This window comes from Nomascus leucogenys, chromosome 5 (assembly GCF_006542625.1).
Source record: "Nomascus leucogenys isolate Asia chromosome 5, Asia_NLE_v1, whole genome shotgun sequence".
Classification (NCBI taxonomy): Eukaryota; Metazoa; Chordata; class Mammalia; order Primates; family Hylobatidae; genus Nomascus; species Nomascus leucogenys.
In genome coordinates, this window is record NC_044385.1 from 73,504,737 (window position 1) to 73,527,696 (window position 22,960).

Genomic DNA, 22,960 nt, shown 5'->3' on the forward strand with positions numbered 1-22,960 from the left:
TTCAAAACAACTCTGTGCCTACTTGTAGGAATAATTATAATACTCCTTTTATGTAAGATGAAACCGAGGTCTATAGGGAAGTTCCCCATAGTGAGTTAGAGGCAGAGTGAAAGAACAAACTTTAGGTTAAATAACATTCCAGCCCAGCGTGACATTCAAATAATATGCAAACCCCCCATGATGCCAGAGGGACCACAGGATTGAAGTGATTCAATATCAACAGCCAGCCTCCTTCAAGTAGATCTTATATTGTGTGCATTTATGGATGGGTGAAGACCTTATCACATAGTTCATTTAGAGATTTAGTTTTAAAATAAAAATACAATAAAAATGTGATCAGTGTTGGAAACCCAACACTCTCTCAAATTATAGAAGGTGGGGTCTGGACCTTCAAAATAGGCAGGGTTTAAGAAGTACTTGGCCATGCAAGTTGACCCATGTAGCAGAGCACAGGACAAATCTGGCTTTGGGACTTCAGGGATAGGAATGCATCACAGAGGATAGGAATGGGCATATACTATAGTGGCAAACAACCTCAACATCCCAGTGGCTCCCCAAAACACAGGCTCGTTTCTCATTCATGCTACATCTCCACCATGTTGGCTGTGGCACTGTTCCAGGTAATCCTTCATGTAACCCAAGCTGCTGGGCAGCTATGATCTGAAACATTATGGGTCTCATAGAGGAGGAATGAAAAAGAGATTAGTCTGCTCTTACAGCTTCTTCCTAGAAATGACATATGGCACTTTTCTCACAGGTCCCTTGCCCAGGGGAAGGCACACAGTGATGCCTACCATCAGAGGCAGGAAATAAACCTCCCGCAGGAAAGAGCAGAGAATATTTATGAAAATTAATATAAAGATTTGCTATAGAATTATGTTTTTTCCACACTTTCCTTCTCTTGTCTTATCACTTACATGTACTTATATAGCAGTGTTTTTAAAGACCTTAAGAAGAGATGGAAAATCAAATCCAGGGATGAAGAGAATCCATTCATTTGCCCACGAGTAAGCCTTTCTTATGGCAGAGCCATCTGCCAAGCAATAGTCTTCCTAGTGTGGTGTCCTCCAAAGGAGTAGACACCTCTCAAATCTGAGGCTGAAAGGAGGCCTCATCACATGTTTTATTTGAGGACTCAGACTAGAGACTAATGTTCCTGCCTGTGTGCCAACCAAGACTTTTCAGACAGACAGAAACTAGCATTCATGGGATGCCTGTGGCCACTATGCTTCACTTGTTTTACATTTATTTCATTTACTTCTCATACCAGCCAATAGGGGTAGCTCTTATTATCCTGTTTATATAGACAAGCCAAACATTTTATGCAACTTATTCAAGGCCACAAGGCAGTGAGTGCTACAGCTATCATTTGAACTTAAGGTTACCAAAAGCAAAAGCCATGCTTTCTACATTACCCCACATTTTAACTTAAAATAACAATAGAAAATCTTTTCCCTATAAATAATGGTGTCAGAAAGGAGACCCTGCATCCTCTTTGAGTGACATTTCTACCTACGGACCAAAAAGTATTCTTATCTCTAATCTAAAATAAAGCTCTTTTCTATTGCTCTCAGCTTAGCAAAAATTAAGCACATTTTCTTATTACCTTCGATACAATCCTCTGAGGATGCATTTAAAATTCTCTAAAAAGATAAGAAAAGAACATATTTAGGGGCACCGTACTTAAAGCTGAAGGAAATGTAAATGATAGGTTATGACACATGTATAGACCTTACTATAAATGTGGCAACTTGTAGACCTTACTATAAATGTGGCAAAGAGACGTCTAAAAACTTCCCCCTGCTCCCTGCCTCCCTCAGTCAAGGAAAATATATTATTTTCTTCTAACCCTCTAAGCAGAATTATTCATTACATGAGCTTCCTAGCATTAGCCATTGCCAGGGGGCCAAATACAGTAAATGGATCAATGGCCTGATGCTATTAAGCAGCTCCTACAAAGAAAAGAAACAGCCCACAGAGTCTCCTTGGCAATCAGACATCAATACTGGACACCCTCCAAGAAGGGCTCCTGAGCAGAGTGCCTGCACACAGTCCTGATCAATAAAGCACTAAACAAGAATGAGTGTATCCACTCAGCAAACAATGAACAGGCCTGAGTCATCCATACCCATGTCAAAGGAACCAAAGTATGAAATGCTTTCTAAATGGAAGTTTTAATCAGCTTCAGCTAATCTTGCCACACCCTCATGCATGATTGACTGCTAGGCTGTGCTTCAGAGTCAGTGCTGGACTCAAACTAGGCAGTATGCAGTACCTACTTTGACAGCACTGAATAGTAGTAGTAGTAATAAAAATGGTAATAACAATAGTAATAATTAATAATCATCATTTCTAAGTGTTGTATATGTATTAACTTAATTCTCACAACACCCCTATGGCATAGATATTATTATTATCTCTACTTTAAAGAAATAAATAGAGGCACAGAGATGTTAAGTAACTTGCCCAAGATTCCATAGCTGGTCATAGTAGAGCCAGAAGTTGGGTCTAAAGTATGCTTTTACAAACACCCTTCTATATTATCTCTGAAAGGGTGGTTGAGTTGCCCTTCCTGGGAGAAAGGAGGAAGCTTAGGCCAGTGGTTCTCTATCACTTGGCTACAGAATTTGGGTAGAAGTAGAAGTGTGGGGGCAAGTTCATGCCGAGATCTGCCAACAGTATATATGTCAATCACCTTTCTTAGACAGATTAAAAAACCTCACACATCTATAACTTGTATTTTACACTATATGTAGACGCTGTTGTGATTTCTAAAATAGAAATTTATTGCATTCAACTCATATTTTTGTCTGCAAACCTCTTGAAAGCAAAGACTGTTTATTCAGCATCATGCACCTAATACATGCATGTGAAATACAAATTTTGGAGGATGAATATGTCATTTTAAAAATGAAAGGGGTAACTAAATATTCTAGTATTCAGAAGAATTAATATTTAGTTTAAAAAGAGGTTCTAATAAGTCAAAAAAATTGTAGAACACCAACTAAGACATCTAACTTTTGTTTGGGCTAAATCTTTGTCAATCATATGCAGCTAAATCAGATGACATTTGGTGTATGTACTGATGGCGTGGTCCTAGTCTTGCATGTGAAGTATAAGAAGAACAGCTCTTCATATGTTTGCAAGGCATAAATAGCCTTTTCTCTTCATATGAAAGCCATAGAGCTCACGGTAAAATGTTAGATACCCAATGAACATAAGAACATATTAATTGCTGACCTTGGCATTCCTGCTCCATATAGCGCTGATACCAGTCTCTGTTAGAGCTCCCTTACTTGAAAAATGGAGATGCTATCCGCGTTTGAGTAGAAATTTAAGTCATTTTTTTATGAGACAAGTTACACAATGAACTGTGAATGGGGTACATGCACCTTTGGAATGAAATATGACTTTCAAGATCTATTTAATCAAGTAAGCTCAGTTCCCAATATGTCAACTTGAAACAGACCCTAATGCAGACTCCTCAGCCTAAAATTTACACAGATTTTCTTCCGCCTGCCTGTTTTGTCTATTTTCTTCCTAAGTACAGTTATCACAGGTGGGAATGACAACAGTACAAACTTGACATCCTCCTATTAAGTCAGCAAAGTGCTTAGGGAAAAACCACATACAACAGTATCAGTAAACAGATCAAAGAGGAAATATTTGAAGAATCTCCTTGTCAAGCAGTAAGTCATCACTTGAGTCAGAATTAGTTAAAACACTACAGTGCCGCCTTCTAATATACATTTGGTCACCTTCAGCTCAGGGTGCAAGTGCTCTGACACTCAGCTCAGAGGCAAGGAGACATGCTGGAGCCTGTGAATTAACACTGAACTGGGAACTGTCATTGGGAAAATGACAGCCAGCCTTCAGCAAGGAACTTGAACACTTATCCTTGTGTTAGAGTTCCTACAGTTTTCAGGCAAAACAGAGGAAATACAAGTCGGCGGCTTTATTCCCTAGCTTTTTTTTCCCCCTTAATTTAAAAATGGACCACCTGCTGGGCATGGTGGCTCACGCCTGTAATCCCCGCACTGTGGGAGGCCAAAGCAGGCGGATCACGAGTTCAAGAATTCGAGACCAGCCTGACCAACATGGTAAAATCCTGTCTCTACTAAAAATACAGAAATTAGCCAGGTGTGGTAGTGTGTGCCTGTAATCCCAGCTACTCAGGAGGCTGAGGGAGGAGAATCGCTGGAACTCGGGAGGCAGAGGTTCCAGTGAGCTGAGATCACGCCAGCCTGGGTGACAGAGCAAGACTCTGTCTCAAAAAAAAAAAAAGGACCACCACACTCCAAAAAATGTTAAGATGTGTAATATGTACTTACCATTAATAATATTTAGCAGTTTTGGGGGTAAGATTTTTCCCTGAAGAAAATACTTATAAACACAATTTAAATTATGGGTATCATTGAGTCTGCAGGGCAGATTTTTTCTTTCATTTTTAATGCTATGCTTATTTTAAAAAGCCTAGATAAAGTCACGATGAAAATTCAGTCACTCACTCTGTTTTGAAATTGAGGTTATTCCTTATCCTTTTACAAGAGAAGAGTATTTAATTTTAAAATTTCATTTTAAATTAAGAGAACGTCATTATGGTAAGAAGTTACCTGCAATACATACATAAGAAACAAGTCTCCTCAGTATTAAATAACTTATTTTGTTATTATGAAAGTAAAGCAATTGTCAAAAGGAGCTTGACTCATCCACCGCCTCCAAGGATAGCAGTAACATGCTCTCAAGGCAGAGAAACACCTGCCAAAAAGTCATATTGATGCTTCCAAAGATATAAGTAACAATACTGTCCTCTAAAAAGTTTATTCTGGCTCTTTCTAAGATACTTCCCACTAACAGTTTCCAAATTGCTTCTCCTAGTATCTCAAAATGCCAGCTACACTGTAGGAACACTACAGGATACTTGGAGGACATTAATGTGTAAAATGAGGGCACAAATTATAAAGAGTTTATAATTCAGATATTTTTAAGTAGCTATTTCCTAACATTTATTTTATTTTAGGAAATAGTTACCTTACCTTGAAAGATTTAAGATATATCAAGACTGTTTGAACAAGTTTGGTCACTTGGTCCCTTCCTTGGTAAATGCAGTAACTGTGGAGCAAAGGAAAGGAGACGGAAGGAAGAGGGGAAAGGGAGAATGAGAGGGAGAGGGAAAGATTGAGACTGAGTTTAATCTCCTTCAGGGTAACTAGAACTAACACATAAAACTTTAGATCCGTGAACAGAAGCCACTTTATACCATTGACACTGGGAAACAGACAGGAGGATTCATGCGTGAGGATTGAAGCAGATATGTAGTAAGGAGCAGGGCTGAGAATGGGTTTAGAGAATTTCCCTGTTTTCCACAGTACTCCAGGCAGCGATTCCCCTCTGGAAGCCTAGTTGGGATGCCGTATGTACTTCCAAAAGTTTCATTTTCCACTTAAGTTAGTTTGGCTTTATTTTACTTTCAACAAGAGACGTTAAGCAATGAGACGTTAATCATCAACAAGAGACGTTAATCATCACTATCACAACTGGAAGACAGAGACACCAGGAAAGTATCTTGCTTCTAAATACCCAATGGCCAGAACAGATTCTCATCTCTTTCCTGTTGTCCACTACTGGTTGGTCACCCTTGGTATTGTAAAGAAAAACAGCTTTCTTCTTATTTTCATCATTATTAGCATTTCCCCACTATCTTAAGTAATCTCTGTTCACATAATTCTTTCTTAAACTTTTATTTTAGGTTCAGGAGTACAGGTTAAGGTTTATTAATAGGTAAATTGTGTGTCACTGGGATCTGGTGTACAGATTATTTTGCCACCCATGTAATAAGCATAGTATTTGATAGGTAATTTTTTGATCCTCACCCTCCTCTACCCTCAAGTAGGTCCTGGGGTCTGTTGTTCCATGTGGTACAGAAATATGTACCACATTTTCTTTATCCAGTCTACTGCTTATGGCGTTTATGTTTATTCCACGTCTTTGCTATTGTGAAGAGTGCTGCGATGAACACATGCATGCATGCATGCATCTTTACAGTAGAACAATTCCTATCCCTTTGGGTGTATACCCAATAATGGAATTGCTGGGTCAATTGGTAATTCCACTTTAAGTTCTTTGAAAAATCACCAAACTGCCTGCCACAATGGCTGGAATAATTTATATTCCCACCAGCAATGTATAAGTGTACCTTTTTCTTTGCAACCTTGCCAGTATCTGTTATTTTTCTATGTTTTAATACTAGCCATTCTGACTGGTGTGAGACAGTATCTCATTGTGGTCTGATTTGCATTTCTCTAATGATTTGTGATGTTAAGTATTGTTTCATATGCTTTTTGCCCACATGCATGTATGTCTTCTTTTGTAAAGTGTCTGTTCATGTCCTTTGCCCACTTTATAGAGGGGTTCTTTTTGCGTGTTGATTTAAGTTTTTATGGATTCTGGATATTAGACCTTTGTCAGATGCACAGTTTGCAAATGTTTTCTCCCATTCTGTAGGTTGCCTGTTTACTCTGTTGATAGTTTCTTTTGCTGTACAGAAACTCTTTTGTTTAACTAGATACCATTTGTCAATTATTTTTGTTGCAATTGCTTTTGGAGCCTTTGTCATGAAATCTTTGCCAGGCCCTAGGTCTAGAATGGTATTTTCTAGGTTATTTTTCAGTGTTTTCAAAGTTTTATCCTTTACATTTAAATCTAATCTATCTTGAGTTGATTTTTGTATATGATGTAAAGAAGGGGTCCAGTTTCAATCTTCTGCATATGGCTAGCCAGTTATCCTAGCACCATTTACTGAAGAGAAAGCTCTTTCCCCATTGCTTGTTTTAGTCAACTTTGTTGAAGATCAAATGGGTATAGGTGTGCAGCATCATTTCTGGGCTCGCTGTTCCATAGGTCTATAAGTCTGTTTTTGGACATGCTGTTTTGGTTACTATAGCCTTGTAGTCCAGTTTGAATTTAGGTAACATGATGCCTACAGCTTTGTTCTTTTTGCTTGGAATTCTCTTGGCTATTTGAAAATTTTTTTTGCATCAATGTTCATCAGATATACTGGCCTAAAGTTTTCTTTATTTGTTGGGTCTCTGCCAGGTTTTGGTATCAGGATGATGCTGACTTCATAAAATGAGTTAGGGAGGATTTCCTCCTTTCCAATTGTTTGGAATAGTTTCAGAAGGAATGTTACCAGCTCCTCTTTGTACCTCTCATAGAATTCAGTTGTGAATCTGTCTTGTCCTGGGCTTTCTTTGGTCGGTAGGCTATTAATTACTGCCTCAATTTCAGAACTTGTTATTAATCTATTCAGGAATTAGACCTCTTCCTCATTTAGTCTTGGGAGGGTGTATATATCCAGAAATTTATCATTTTCTTCTAAATTTTCTAGTTTATTTGTGTAAAGGTGTTTATAGTATTCTCTAATAGTAGTTTGTATTTCTGTGGCATCAGCGGTGATATCCCCTTTCTCATTTTTATTGTGTCTATTTGATCCTTCTTTATTAGTCTAGCTAGTGGTCTCTTTAGTTTAATTTTTTCAAAAGACTTGCTCCTGGATTCATCGGTTTTTGGAGGGTTTTTCGTGTCTCTGAAAATCCTCAATAAAGTACTGGCAAACTGAATCCAGCAGTACATCAAACACTTATCCACCATGATAAAGTCAGCCTTATTCCTGGGAGGCAAGGCTGGTTAAACATACCCAAATCAATACACTTAATCTATCACGTAAACAGAACCAAAGACAAAAACCACATGATTATCGCAATAGATGTAGAAAAGGCCTTCGATAAAATTCAACATCGCTTCATGTTGAAAAAAACCTCTCAATAAACTAGGTATTGATGGAACATATGTCAAAATAATAAGAGCTATTTTTGAGAAACCCACAGCCAATATCATACTGAATGGTCAAAAGCTGGAGGCATTCCCTTTGAAAACCGGCACAAGACAAGGATGCCCTCTCTCACCATTCCTATTCAACATAGTGTTGGAAGTTCTGGTCAGAGCAATCAAACAAGAAAAAGAAAGAAAGGATATTCAAATAGGAATAGAGGAAGTCAAATTGTCTCTGTTTGCAGACAACATGATTCTATATTTAGAAAACCCCATCATCTCAGCCCCCAAACTCCTTAAACTGTAAGCAACTTCAGCAAGGTCTCAGGGTACACAATCAATGTGCAAAAAGCACAAGCATTCCTTTACACCAACAATAGACAAGTAGAGAGACAAATTATGAATGAACTCCCATTCACAAAGAGAATAAAATACTTAGAAATACAGCTAACAAGGGATGTGAAGGACCTCTTCAAGGAGGACTACAAACCACTGCTCAAGGAAATAAGAGAGGATACAAACAAATGGAAAAACATTTCATCCTCATGGATAGGAGGAATCAATATTGTGAAAATGGCCACAATGCCCAAAGTAATTTATAGATTCAATGCTATTCCCATCAAACTACCACTGATATTCTTCACAGAATTAGAAAAACATACTTTAAATTGCATATGGAATCAAAGAATACAAGCCAAGAGAATACTGAGCAAAAGAAAGCTGGAGGCATGACCCTACCTGACTTCAAACTATACTGTAAGGCTACAGTGACCAAAACAGCATGGAACTGGTGTGAAAATAGACATACAGCTCAATGGAACAGAACAGAGAACTCAGAAGTAACACCACATGTCTACAACCAACTGATCTTTGAAAAACCTGACAGAAAACAAGCAATGGGGAAAGGATCTCCTATGCAAGTAAAAGGTGCTGGGAAAACTGGCTAGCCATATGCAGAAATCGGAAGCTGGACCCCTTCCTTACACCTTATACAAAAATTAACTCGAGATGGATTAAATGCTTAAATGTAAAACCCAAAACCATAAAAACCCTAGAAGAAAACCTAGGCAGTACTATTCAGGACATAGGCATAGGCAAAGACTTCTTCACAAAAATGCCAAAAACAATTGCAACAAAAGTCAATATTGACAAATGGGATCTAATTAAACTAAAGAGCTTCTGCACAGCAAAAGAAATTATCATCAGAGTGAACAAGCAACCTACAGAATGGGAGAAAATTTTTGCAATCTGTCCATCTGACAAATGTCTAATATCCAGAATTTACAAGGAACTTAAAAAAGTTTACAAGAAAAAAGCAAACAACCCCATTAAAAAGTGGGCAAAGGATATGAACAGACACTTCCCAAAATAAGACATTTACTTGGCCAACAAACATATGAAAAAAAGCTCGACATCAATGATCATTAGAGAAATGCAAATCAAAACCACAATGAGATGCCATCTTATGCCAGTCAGAATGGCGATTATTAAAAAGTCAAGAAACAATAGATGCTGGCAAGGCTGTGGAGAAATAGGAACGTTTTTACACTTTTGGTGGGAGTGTAAATTAGTTCAACATTGTGGAAGACAGTATCGCGATTCCTCAAGGATCTAGAACCAGAAATACCATTTGACCCATCAGTTCCATTATTGGGTATATACCCAAAGGAATATAAATCATTCTACTATAAAGACACATGTACACACATGTTTACTGCAGCACTATTCACAATAGCAAAGTCATAGAACCAACCCAAATGCCCATCAATGATAGACTGGATAAAGAAAAGTGGTACATAGACAGCATGGAATACTATGCAGCCATAAAAAGGAATGATATCATGTTCTTTGCAGGGACATGGATGAAGCTGGAAACCATCATCCTCAGCAAACTACACAGGAACAGAAACCAAACACCGTATGTTCTCACTCATAAGTGGTAGTTGAACAATGAGAACACACAGACATAGAGAGGGGAACAACACACACCAGGGCCAGTTTGGAGTAGGGGGCGAGGGGAGGGAACTTAGAGGACCAGTCAATAGGTGCAGCAAACCACCACGGCACACGTATATCTACGTAACAAACCTGCTCTGCACATGTATCCCAGAACTTAAAGTATAATAAAAATAAAAATATAATATAAAATGTAAAAAAAATTTTAAATAGTTTTTAAAAATTTTAAATAGTTTTTTTTAAATTCTGTGAAGAATGTTGTTGGTAGTTTGATAAGAATAGCATTAAATCTGTAAATTGCTTTGGGTAGTATGACCATTTTCACAATATTTATTTTTCCTATCTAGGAGCATGGAATGTTTTTCCATTTTTCTGTGTCATCTCTGATTTCTTTGAGCAGTGTTCTGTAATTCTCATTGTAGAGATCGTTCACCTCCCCAGTTAGCTGTATTCCCAGGTATTCTATTCTTTTGTGACTGTTGTGGATGAGATTGCATTCTTGATTTGGCTCTCAGCTTGGATATTGTTGATGTATAAGAATGCTACTGAATTTTGGACATTGATTTTTGTATCCTAAAACTTTGCTGAGGTTATGCATCAGATCAAGGAGCTTTGGGGCCAAAAGTATGGGGTTTTCTAGGTATAGGAAATATTTCAAACTATTCCTGTTTAATACAATTCTTTAATATAAAACACTTTGAAGTTTTACTCAAAGACCTTCAGCTTTATATACTATTAAGTGAAACATGTAAAACCTGTGTTTGACTCAGTACAGATGGTTATTAGAAGAGTGGAATTCAATATTTGGGTCTGAACATAAGAAAGAACAAATAATATACAAAATTTATTAAGGGTAGTCCTTAAACCAGGAAAACACAAAGATACAACTGGGGTACCAATTCCTTCATTTTCTAACACTTACCTTTCTTACTCATCATATTTCACTCACTTATCATACCTACTACCAAAACCTGGCCTTCCTTTCTCTGGGTGAATCATTCTCTTCCACCAATTATCTGGTCTGAAAGGAAGCATGTGGAAGAATGAATGAAGAAGGGGTCACCTGAAGGGTCAGCCAAATATAATCTCTGATGAGTGGGGTGACAACTGTTACAGCCATCGCCCTTACTTCCAACAGTTTGTCATGCTGATGTCAGACACATAAGATACAGCAGATTAATGGCTTGAAGTGGTTGTGGCTCAGAAATCTCCTTAGTATGATTGAGATGGAAGTTTTTGCAATCAAGATGGAAATATAGTAAGTGAAAAATAGGGCAAATCAATTTAAAGGTCATGAATATGAAAGCTGCAAATGATGTATCATATGCTACTTCAATCACCACTGAATGTCCAGCCACAGGAGGCAAGGAGAAAAGGAAACAAGCCATTGCTTTGTGCCCCATTTTGTGCAATGAGAACTGGGTCAAAAATATGCTTCTCCTTCATCCTTTCCTATTGCTGGATCCCTAGTTTAAGGCCTTTGGGAAAGTTAGGGGCACGTCTCCAGTCCACAAATTGTTCTTTGCTGCTATTACCATAACCACACTATTATTCCCAAAATATTATTTCATATTTGCTTACATTCAACAATTCGAACCCAGCAAAATGGCTTTTTAAACTAAGGACAATATTACATTTACCACATATTTTACTTGGCTCTATCAATGATTCCTAATTCTGGTATAGTATAAATTAAGTTCAAATATATGATTTACATTGAAGGGCTATCTAATAGTTGGCATTTGGGTATTACAGACCATTTCCAAAGGTACTCCTGTAAGTATAACAGCATTTCTCAATGTTGTTAGGCTTAATGAAATTCATGTTAAATATTCATGAGTCATTGAGCTGTCTCCTGGCCTCTTGATTAAATTTTTCCTTAACTGGTCTAAACACTAAGATGTCTGTTAAGTATGTTTGTCTTCTCTTTATTTAAGCCAGTGTTTCTCACAGTAAAATATTGCATTTGGAATGTTTCTTTGACCCTCCAGTCTTTTCTGTAAGTTACAAACAAGCTCCTAATGTTAGCTGGAAAAAATTAATTGGAAGGTGAAAGAGGCATTCTTAAATTAAACAATACAAGAGTTCTACATTGTTTATTCATCTAAAAAAGGGGAATTCCATTAAAATAAGACCAGTTGGAAATCAAATTTAATCTCAGAACTTTCATTCTTTAGACTTCAAGAATCTTTTGAATCAGTCATCACCAGTTGATTAAAATCAACTAACTAATGGTTGATCTTTGTTCACTAAATGTTCTGGCTAGGCAACAAGACACCAAAATGAATAAACCTTTGTTGTTGTTTTTTACATAAGAAGCTCATAATCTAGTGGGAAAAATTGGAATATAGGCAATTATCACATGTTAAATTGTGATAAATATTAAAGGCATATGCACCAAGCCATGGGACTCAAAGGGAACAGAAAGCAATTCTGATTGGAAAACTCAAAGATAACAATAATTCGTAGAAGATGTAAACTGTAATTTCCTGAACGATAAGTAGGAATACTGGACAAGTGGAGAATGGGAGGGGAGAGGATACCCTAGCAAAGGCATGGCGGGAGCAAAGGCTCTGAGATCTGAAAGTGTAAGAATGTTTGGGAAAGGGCACAGTTTGGGGCAAAGAGAAGGTGTTGTTGAGGACAAAGTTTGAACAATAGTTTGGACGTAGATTGTAAAAACCTTAACAACCAATCCGAGTTGAACAGCCATTTGGGCTTTTCCAGCAGAGGAGCTCCATGATCAGAACTGTGCTTTCAAAAATAGCTGAGGACGGTGTGGAGGGCAGGAGGCTATTTGGAACTTTGTCAAAAATAGGAAAGCTTTATGAAATTATTTTTTATTACAAATCATGTTTTCAAAGGTGGCCCTGAAATTAGGAAGCATAAATATACAAATATAAAAACATCTGGCCAGGTGCAGTGGCTCATGCCTGTAATCCCAGCACTTTGGGAGGCCGAGGCAGGCGGATCACAAGGTCAGGAGATCGAGACCATCCTGGCTAACATGGTAAAACCCTGTCTCTACTAAAAATACCAAAAATTAGCCAGGTGTGGTGGCAGGCACCTGTAGTCCCAGCTACTCAGGAGGCTGAGGTAGGAGAATGGCGTGAACCCGGGAGGTGGAGCTTGCAGCGAGCCAAGATCGCGCCACTGCACTCCAGCCTGGGTGACAGAGTGAGACTCCATCTCAAAAAAAAAAAAAAAAAAAAGAGAAAGAAAAAGAAAAAAAAATCCCATCTGAGGACAGATATTTCAGTGTTCTTGATAAGCCAAAGGAGACTGCATTTTGTCTGGTGGATGACTGTAATCCTGGAAATCCAGTGCTTTGGCACTCCCACTGGGTCACAGGCCTGATTTTCATGAGCCTGGTGCAAGAAGTAGTTTGACATTATGTTGAAGAGGTAATCTTTATCAGAATTACTGTTAATCTTCTGTGGATACCTGACCTCTGAGAGAGACCCTGTTACTTGGGAAGAGTCTAGCATAATACACACATGATTGCTTCATTTTCCCAGTATATTTAATTCAGTTACTTGTGGTGTGGAAGGAAGCCCTGGTTGAAATATTAAATTTCCATTTTAATTTCCAAACTGCAATATTGAAACACTGTACTCATTAGTCTGAAAAGCAATATATGATAACAGCAGTCAGACCTCAACTTCTGGTAAGAGAGTAGAGGCTCATGGTAAAAAGCATGAGCTCTGAAGTCTGCCAGATCTTGGTGCACACTCCAGGTTTATTATTTACTGGTCCCAGTTTCCTAAACTATAGAATTTCAATACTAGTACCTACTCACTAGATGGTTATGAGAGTTACATAAGACAATGCTTGTATAATCCTTGGCACATCAAAGCATTTAATAGATGTCAATTGTTTTTCCCTACATCATTGCTTGCCACATGGTACTCATATATTCTTATTTCAGATCACTTCTATTTCTTGAATGACGAGTATTTGTAGCAAATATTTTTTCACAAGATTTTTGTACTTTCCTTCATTTGTTCATTCATTATTATTGGATTTACTATGTGCTTGACACTAGACATTTCCATTTTGATTGACCTGCCTGTCTATCATATGCTTTGCACAGAAATTCTAAGATGGCATTGTATTTCTCTACCTGTCATCATTGATATTTTTCATCCATACATGCAAAGTCATCAGTGCTTTGCTCAGACTGTTCTTCCCAATAGCTACCCCATTATCTAATCTATCTGTCTGACTGTCTGTCTGTCTACCTACCTACATACCTGCCTCTCTACCTACATACCTACCTATCTAATGTATTAAGATGTTTCTTGGCCGGGTGCAGTGGATCACACCTGCAATTCCAGCACTTTGGGAGGCCGAGGTGGGTGGATCACCTGAGGTCAGGAATTCGAGACTAGCCTGGCCAACATGGTGAAACCCCGTCTCTACTAAAAATACAAAAATTAGCTGAACGTGGCGGTGTGTGCCTATAATCCCAGCTACTCAGGAGGCTGAGGCAGGAGAATCACTTGAACCCAGGAAGTGGAGGTTGCAGTGAGCCAAGATCACGCCACTGCACTCCAGCCTGGGCAACAACTCCATCACAAACAAACAAACAAAAAAGATGTTTCTCTTCCCTTTCCAGGAACCCAAACTCAGGCCATGGGATGTCCTGGTGTCTTTTGCATGGGAGTGTGAAAAGGCCATCCTTCTCTCAGTGGAGAGCCTATTTATTTATTTAGTTTGCCTTTTGTTTCACCTGAATTAAAATGATAAATTTTGAGTTGAGTCTCAGTTTTATAAATGGCCAAAACTATTTACACTGACACTGCAGGCCTACTGACATCTGTGGGCTGAATCCTATCAGCTTCTTGGAAGAACTCATGCCTTATAATTTAACTGTATTGTTCACATCATCAAGTTCAGACCTGGACAAATAGAAGCTGCTGAATAAATATTTTTAGTAGACTGATTAAATTCCATATCTAAAATTACCTTATCTGCAAATAATAGAAGTTGTATAATTTAGATCTATACAATTATTTTTAATAAAAAAAGTATATTCTAACTGGGCCAACAGGGAAAAAAAATAACTTACTAGTTTTACTACTCTTCTACAATAGATTGGCCAGAAGTTTTGCCCTGAAACAAAAAATATGAATAAACCTTCAAAGGAAAATGTAATGTGGGAGGCTGATGACTGACATATGGGCTGCATTTGTCGTTTTTAATTCTGAAAAAACAAAAAATCATTTCTCTTTTCCACCTACAACTTTTGCATTAAATAAAATGTTTCTTTGGATTGGTATGTGTTAACGAGGATGTTTTATATCAGCTCTAGGATGTTTTATATCAGCTCTAGGTGTGCTGCTATGTTTAATATCCAAACTCAAGTTGTATTCTGTTAGTACATCCTGGAAAATCCCACAATAAAGAGGAAAACTAGTGACACACATGGTTAAGGGAGCTGAGAAAGTGGGAACTGATGTTCCCTTTTAAGACTGTGTTATATCAGTGACACAGAGATGCTGATATACAGTTCGGCTTTCCTATCTTTTATTCCCAGGGATCATCCCCCATCCTTGGTGCAAAGAAAAGAGAAGACCATAATTGATGTATAATAATAGAATTATTAATATCAACATAAGTCTTACTACATGTCATTTAATCATCACATTAACTTTAAAAGGCAGTCACTCTATTCCCATTTTTCAGATGAAGAAACTGAGGCAAAGAAAGGTCAAGTGATCTGTCCAAGGTCACATTGGTAGTAGGTGGTAGAGCTAGATTTCAAACCCTTAAAATTTAGCTCCAGTCTTCACAATTTAATCACTATTAAATTGTAATGGCCTCTTTGCCTATTATAATAATGTTATTATATTATTTACAATATTATTAATTGAAGAAATATAATTTCTGCCACATGCCATGATAGAATAATTAGATTTACACTCCCTTAAAAAAGTCTGTTATGCAACCCTATCTCAATGATTGACTACAATATTCTGAAAGAATTAAATAAACTGTTAATGGAACGCAAAACCACAAAGCCTGGGAGGAGCCTGGTATACCCCTCAATATCCTATTCACTTGCCTGTGATATAATATTAGGCTACAAGAAAAAATAATAATAATATTAGGTTGCAATATGCAACCAGGTGAAATTCAAACAAGGTGTGACCCTAAAGAAGCATTTACTACTGTTTTTCTTGTGCAAGCCGTGTGATGGATGTACGAGTTCTTCAGCTCTTGCTTTGGCCTAGTGTATATGTAATATTAACTCAGTCTTAGTTACTAATTAGCTGAACATTTCCTGCCATAGCTGCATTCTCTCAAAAAACATAACACGTCTCATTGAAAGGACTTCATCTGCTTCACTATATCTGTAATTATATTAGCTTTACAAGTATCTGTTACTTTGTTCAATTCCCTTCATCCTAGTTTTCATGCCAGTTCCTTCCCAGACTAATCATCTACCCATTCTTACCTTTGTTTCTAGGCAGTCCCTATATTGGACTTCTAATATTTATTCTTAAAGTTATCATAGTAAAAATAAGTAAATTACAGAAACATGTAATGGATATAATACTAGAGAGAGTATTTTGATATATTGATATATACTCTGTGAATATATATTTTTACATAATTGAGCTTAAACTAAATATAGAGATTTCTATCTTTGTACTTACTCATTCTATTAGCATATCATAATAATTTACCAAACTATTAAAAACTCAATAAAAAATTTTTAATTACTGAGTAATATTTTATTATTTGAATTCTCCATAATTTAATCATTCCTGTTTTGTTGAAGATTTGGGGAATTTCCAATTTTTTCTTATAAATACTACTGTAATTACCAGTTGGGATATAAATAATTATCCACAATTCTGATTATTTTTCAAGTACTTATGATGAAAAAAATATCAGTCCAAAGGTATGAACACTGAAGAAGTTCTTGATATATATTAATAATTTTTAGGAGTCATATTTTACCGGTTAACATAAACCCAACCATGGATAAGAGTGTCTCTCGGCTGCAGCTTAACCACAATTTAACCTAATTATGCAAGTAAACAACACTTTCATGAACATCAGGTTAGACTGCGAAAGAATGAAAAACATTTTCGCTTCTATGATAACAAACAAGAAAATGAAGGTAAAATTATCATCATACTTTTTACTGAGTTATCAAAGAGTTGTGGACTCAAGGAAATGTTGGTGAACTGACATCCAGAGAAGGAAGAACCCTTCAAAGTTGAGCAGATGGCTATATCAACTTCCATACGTGAAGTCAACCAACTGGTTTGGGTTTTAACAGATAGGAAAGAAAACCTACAATAGATACCACTGCAAGGGAAAGTAAAATATATCGAACTTTTAAATTTAAGGTGATATGGAAAAATAGAGATCTAGATGATCCCTAAATACAAAAAATATATCACTCAACTTAATAATTCTCTTTTATCTACAAAATTTTACTGAGAAGGCAGCAGTAAAGAAGGTGCTAGTGACTCTACTGGTACTTGAATTCTGGACCCCTGGTGGGATTCAATCCAAAGGTTAATCAAATCTATCTAAAACTGAGTCACAACTCTTTTCCAGCTCAAATACTGCTGAGAATATAGAGGTCAGTAACATGATAGCAGCAGTGTGAGAGGTTGAAAACTATTTTATCCAAAGTTAAATTGAATCTATTAAAGCTGTGAACCAGTACCAGTTAAACTTGATCTTTTTTGAAATTTGAATAAGTAGCCCCTATTCTAGCAGTCAGAGAGAAGAGAGCATTGAAACCTCTAGTGAAAACAAAATAAAATTAAAAGAAAATCATACTTTAGTCTCCACTGTTGCTTAAAACACAGTATTCTGAATAAGATTTTAAAACTGGTAAGATAGCACTTTGGAAGGCCAAGGTGGGCAAATCACCTGAGGTCAGGAGTTCAAGAGCAGCCTGGCCAACGTGGTGAAACCCATCTTTACTAAAAAATACAAAAATTAGCCAGGCGTGGTGGCACACACCTGTAATCCCAGCTTTTAGGGAGGCCGAGGCAGGAGAATTGCTTGAGCCGGGGAGGCAGAGGTTGCAGTAAGCTGAGATCACACCACTGCACTCCAGGCTGGGTGACAGAATGAGACTCTGTCTCAAAAAAATAAATTAATTAAATAAATAAATAAAACTGGTAAGATATGTTAAAAAAAGAAAATATTACCTATTATTGAGAGAAGAAACAAACAAGAAGCAGACACTGAAAGGATCAAGATATTGGAATTAGCAGATAAGGATTTTAAACAATTATTATGTTTGTTAATTTAAAGGAAAATGGACATAGTGAATAAAGAAATGTGGATTTTCAAGGTAGAAATGAAAACTTCACTGAGAGAAATTCAACAACATCTAAATAAATGAAGATATAAACCATGTTTATTGATTGAAAGGTTAAATATTTTTAAGATGTCAGTTCTTCCCAAATAATAAAAAGGCAAACAACCCAATTTTTAAAATGTGATTGGATTTTCTGTTCTGGAAAAGATGTAGTAGACGAACTCCTCTGTTGTTCTTCCCACTAAGTACCACTGAAAACCTATGATATTGCATATAAGAAAAACATAGGAATGCTCTGAAAGATAGCAAGAAGAAGGCACATTGGCCAGGGACTTCAGGTCCTGAGTGACAAGATGACAATGAGTTTCCTCGGTTTTCTTTCTGCTTCATATATGTCCCACTGGGTGCTTAAATACTGGAAATACCAATATGTTCGGACAAGAAGGACCTAAGAAAAGCCTACTCTTTCTAGTCAAAGGAGCAAGAGAGATGCAGCATAGCAAGACACAAAACTTTTAGACAGTAACTGTCCTACTTCAAGCAAACACTACATAAAAAACTCTGGCCTTAACTCATCTTGGTCATCAAAAGCTTCCACCCTCACCTGGCTGTGTGTGTGTTAAAGCACTGCGATGGGATCAGAGAAGTCTGAGTGTGGAGCCAGGACTTTCGAATACACTGGATAATAATAAGCACTGCCCCTACCCTGTAGTGTCAGTGGGGGCAATTTGAGAAGGCATAGTGAGATGTCATCCCTCACCCAAGGTATAAACAGAGACTGAATAAGAAGTCCAGATTATCCCCTCAAATTGGCATAGGATTTTTTAAGGACCAAAAGAAAAAAGAACTGTCAACCCAGAATTTTGTATCCAGTGAAAATGTCTTTCAGGAATGAAGGAGAAATAAAGACATTCTCATATGAAATAGAATTAAGAGAATTTGTTACTTGCAAACCTATGCTAATATAATTGTTAAAGGAAATTCTTAAAACAGAAAATTAGAAAGGAAAGCATTTTGGAACATCGTGAAGGGAGGAAGAACAATGAAAGGAGGAAAAGATGGGAAATACAATAGACTTTTATTATCCTCTTAAGTTTCTAAATTATGTTTGATGACTGTGACGAAAATGACAATAATGGCTCTGCTATCTGGCACCCCTGGACCCATGACCCACCAACCCAATAATCAGTCAGACTCTTGCTTGTGCCATGTCTGGTTCCTCCAGTGTAACCACTTTCTCCTATGAAAAAAGTGGTTCAACAGCTCAACAGTGTAAACATTTCCCAGGCAGCTGCAGACTTGGAACAATCCTGACCTCTGCTGACTGGAGTATCTTCAAGTATGAATCCCTTCAGACCCCAGAAGGTCTGTTCCTTTTCATAGTAAAATGAATCTTTCAAAGGTTTCCCAAATTATTTCTCATGAACCAGTGAATATTCAAGAGCGCTAAACTTGAAGCCTATACAAAAGCTTATTCCTGTAATACATGTGCCATAATACACAAACGTTTACTTTTGTCAATCCTTAACGCCTACCTCTCTGAATTTCCATGAATTTCTATTTCACAAGTTAATTGTTTTATATACACTGGCAGCAACATACAATAAAATACTTAGTATAAAAAATGACAATATTGTCTGATGAGATTTTCAATGTATATAGAGAAAACACGTAAGATCTTTGTATGATCAATGAGAAAGATTAAAAGAACTTAAAGGAGAGGTATGATTTCTAAATTTTATTCATAATGGTAAAAAGTCAACACCAATATACTGTAATAAGCTATGTCTCTATAATGTAGTATCTATAGCAACCACTAAAAAATACACACAAAAAGATCTAAAAAAATTACAAAAGTAAAACTACAGAAAAGTAAAAATTAAATTCCAAAAAATTCAAGTAGCCTACAGGAAGGCAGAAAAGAAACAGAAAAGGAAAAACAGAGGAAGCAAGCAGAACAAGAAATATGTCAGATATATCAATAATTACATAACATTAATAATTTAAATATACCAACTAAAAGACAAAGATTGGCCGAGTGAGGGGGATAAAAGACCCACTACATGTTTTTTAGTCTCTAGGTTTATTTATTGAGTTTGCTGCATTTCTTTAGCACCATTCATATTTCACAGTACTTTCATATATTCATAGCACTATGAATTTCATATATTCATAGTACTCCCAAGGTCCTACTTTCCACTCTTTACTTTCTGAAAAAAGTTTTTGATTTTTGTGGGTATATTTTTGTGGGTATTGCATGCCTGTATCAAAACATCTTATCTACTCTATAAATATATACACATACCGTGTGCCCACAAAAATTAAAAATATATACCTACTATTTTACATGATGTAAAATAGGGTATCCATCCCCTTGAGTATTTATCCTTTGTGTTACAATTACACTCTTTTAGTTACTTTAAAATATACAATTAAATTATCATTAACTGTAGTCACTCTGTTGTGCTATCGAATACTAGGTTTTAGTCATTCTAACTATATTTTGTACCCATTAACTATCCCCACCTCACCCCACTCAGACCCAACTACCCTTCCCAGTCTCTGGTAACCATTCTTCTGCTTTCTATCTCCACAGTTTTAATTGTTTTTATTTTTAGATCCCACTAACACATGAGAACATGCTATGTTGTTGTTGTTGTTTTTACCTGGCTTATTTCACTTAGCATAATGACCTTCCCTTCCAACCATGTTATTGCAAATGGCAGGATCTCATTTTTAATGGCTGAATAGTACTCCACAGTGTATACTTATGACATGTTCTTTATTCATTTATCTGTTGATGGACACTTAGTTTGCTTCCAAATCTTGGCTATTGTGATTAGTGCTGCAATAAACATGGGAGTGTAGATGTCTATTCAATATGCTGATTTCCTTTCTTTGGGGTATATACCCAGTAGTGGGATTGCTGGATTGTATGGTAGCTCTATTTTTAGTTTTTTGAGGAACGTCCAAACTGTTCTCCACAGTGGTTGTTCTAATTTACATTCCCAGCAACAGCGTACGTAGTGTTCCTTTTTCTCCACATCCTTGCCAGTATTTGTTATCGTGTGACTTTTAGATATAAGCTATTTTAACTGAGGTGACATGATATGTCATGTAGTGTTTGTCATTCTCTGATGATCAATGCTATTGAGCACTTTTCATACGCCTGTTTGCCATTTGTATGGCTTCTTTTGAGAAATGTCTATTCAAATTTTTGCCCATTTTTAAATGAGATTATTAGATTTTTTTCCCCAGGGAGCTGTCTGAGCTCCTTATATATTCTGGTTATTAATTCATTGCCAGATGGGTAGTTTGCAATAGGTATTTTTCTCCCATTCTTTGGGTTTTATCTTCACTTTGTTGATTGTTTCCGTTGCTGTGCAGAAGCTTTTTAACTTGATGTGATCCCATTTGTCCATTTTTGCTTTGGTTGTCTATGCTTGTGGGGTATTGTTCAAGAAATTTTTGCCCAGACCAATGTCCTGGAGAGTTTTTCTAAGGTTTTCTTGCCATGGTTTTATAGTTTTAGGTCTTAGATTTAAATATTTAATACAAGAAGGGAGAAAAATAGCAGATAAGAGCCAGGACTGAATTGCAGCTTCCACTCAGACTCATAGAGCAGTGTGTGGAGACATGAACTTTTGCTCCAAGAACTACCACAGGAACATACCAGAAAGGCTGAGAGAATCCACAGACCCTTTGAGGGAAGCAGATTGCTCCTATAGATCCCAGGAAACAGCCCAAAAACTGTGAGTGCCCAAAGTGTGAAAGTGGGAAAGAGGGATAGTCCATCCCCAGACACACACTCTCAGTGGGGAGCCTGAAGGTCCAGATGATGGGAGAAGGATTTGACCTTACCTGGAGCTGAGACAACTTGAGAGAACTAAGCAAAATACAGGGGTAGAAGAAGCAGCAGGAAGAGCCCTATGGGCTTTCTCAGTCCCCAGGAAAGCCATTTCTGACTTTGTCTCACAGAGGTCCTTGGGGAGGGCTGCCAGAGGAACTGAGAAAAGACCACAGAAAGAAGGAAACTTCCAGCTGAACTTTGTAACAATTTTGACCCAATGCAAAGATCCCTGGACAGAACTCTGAAGAAGGGGTGAATCTGGAGTACAGACACGGCACAGAAGCCACAGCAGGCGCGGAGGCTTGAAACCTGAAAGCCAGGAGGCTGGTAGCCTGGGGCAAGTTCTCAGTCCTGCTCACCCACTGCCATTAAACAAACTCTGTGCTGTTAAGGGGGCAGGGTGCGAGTGAGACCAGCCTTTTGGGTTGCATAGGACCTGGATGAAGCCTGTCAGTGCCAGCTTTCCCCAGTTCCCTGGTGACCAGCAAGACACAGCAGAAGCAGCCATAATCCCCCTGGGAACATAACTCCATTGGCCTGAGAACCACACCCCCATCTCCCATAGCAGCCACAGGAAGCCCTGCCCAAGGAGACTCTGAGTTCAGACATGCATAACCCTGTCCCCACCTGATAGTTTTTCTCTACCCACCCTTGTAGCCAAAGACAAAGGACATATTCTCTCGGGAGCTCTGGGGCCCCACCCACCACATGATCACTTCTATATTACCAGAGCTGATGCTCTCTGGAAAGCACCACCTCCTGGCAGGAGGCCAAATAACACAAAATTAGTGCAATAAACTACAACTAAGGACCCTCACAGACTCCATTTCACTCCCCTGCCACCAGCTCCACCAGAGCAGGTGCTGCTATCCACAGCTGAGAGACTGAAGATGGCTCACATCACAGGACTCTGTGCAGACAACCCCCAGTACCAGCCCAGAGCCTGGTAACTCCATTTGGTGGCTAGATCAAGATGAGAAATAACATTCACTATAGTTTGGCACTAAGGAAGCCACATCCCTAGGAAA

At 37.6% G+C, this 22,960-nt stretch overlaps 1 pseudogene; it reads left to right on the forward strand.

The window, feature by feature from the left end:
* The first annotated feature begins 19,290 nt into the window (after positions 1-19,290).
* LOC115835063 lies at positions 19,291-19,465 on the forward strand (annotated as a pseudogene).
* Positions 19,466-22,960: the final 3,495 nt, after the last annotated feature.